Consider the following 1,364-nt stretch of genomic DNA (forward strand, 5'->3'; position numbering starts at 1 on the left):
CCCGGTTCAGAGATAGCTATAGTTCGTAAAATGCACGATAGAATTAGATAGATTTTGATTTTGTACCAAATATCTAATAGAGCTCTGAAATGCCCTGTATAAACCTTTTTACGAGAGCTCTACTAAATATGCATAGTGGTGTAGGGTATCATATAGTCGGCCCCGCCCGACTTTTGAGCTTTCCTTACTGATTTAGACTTCAATTTTGCGGGTTATAACCCATAAATATATATGTACCTGTCTATCAGCTGTCCATCGAAAATCGCACAGTGTTATCATGTGGGGGGTATGGCATTGACTCTTAACTCCAGTTTGGTTTTTGTTCTACATATTCCAATGGCTAACCTCATCAAGAAACTGTTCTACATACATATTCATATCCATGGCAGTGGCTAATGTGGCCCAGTTTCAATATTTTTTTTGTCCAACATTCGTTGTTTTTTTTTTTTTATTCTAAAACTTCTATGATTTTAAGTGTATGGCTCTCACTCAAAATGTTTTAGTGGCAAGTCAAAAAATTTTGACAAATATTATTCAGCTGGGAGATGGGAGAACGGTTAAGCGGGATGGGGAGGAGTAGGAGAGCTTCATTTATATTCAATATCGAGTTATTTTAACGGACATTCACTATTTTTTTTTTATCTCTAAGTTGCCTTCCATTTGCCGGTGTTATTCTTGTCAAGAATAAGATCTGTTCTAAGTGCATTTATTCCAAATCGCCAACATTGTGGTTAGGTGTGTTAAGTCTTAACGCTGGCGTGTGTGGTTGTGTCCATTTTGTTGGCTATGTTTTTTTTTTTGAAGTTTCGAGTTTCCTTTGGCCCGCTGTATGAACATGAACTTCAGTCAAAATGACAAAACAATTAATCGTGACAGCAAACAGGCGTTTTGAATACTTTTTTGTTTGGATTCAGTTTCTCATAAATATGTATTGTTAAATTAAGTGTAAAATTTTGAGAACATATAGTTTTTTGTATTTTATTCTATTAGTTTAAATTTGAATTCTTGTTCTTGGTGGCAGAACAAAGCACCTTGTTATGAGAAACCATGGAGGAGGGGAAGTTGATTTGGATCAAACGGTTTATTTTCCGCAGACATATGTTGGATTAACTTTGCTCTTAACCCCAACATTAAAAAGATCAAGAGTTTACAATTGGGTGGGGGCCTAGTCGAATACAAAATAATCCCAAGTAAAAAAAATAATACAATTAAATGTACAATATCCAAACCTGAACCGATCTCGATAAAATTTGGCAAAGATATTTTTGAGCTGTATTTGATAAATTTCCCTGAATATCGTTGTTACGGAGTGCATATTACGGTTGTGGGTAACAAATATAACAAATCGGATGAAGTTTATATAT

This window comes from Musca domestica, unplaced genomic scaffold (assembly GCF_030504385.1).
Source record: "Musca domestica strain aabys unplaced genomic scaffold, Musca_domestica.polishedcontigs.V.1.1 485, whole genome shotgun sequence".
Lineage (NCBI taxonomy): Eukaryota > Metazoa > Arthropoda > Insecta > Diptera > Muscidae > Musca > Musca domestica.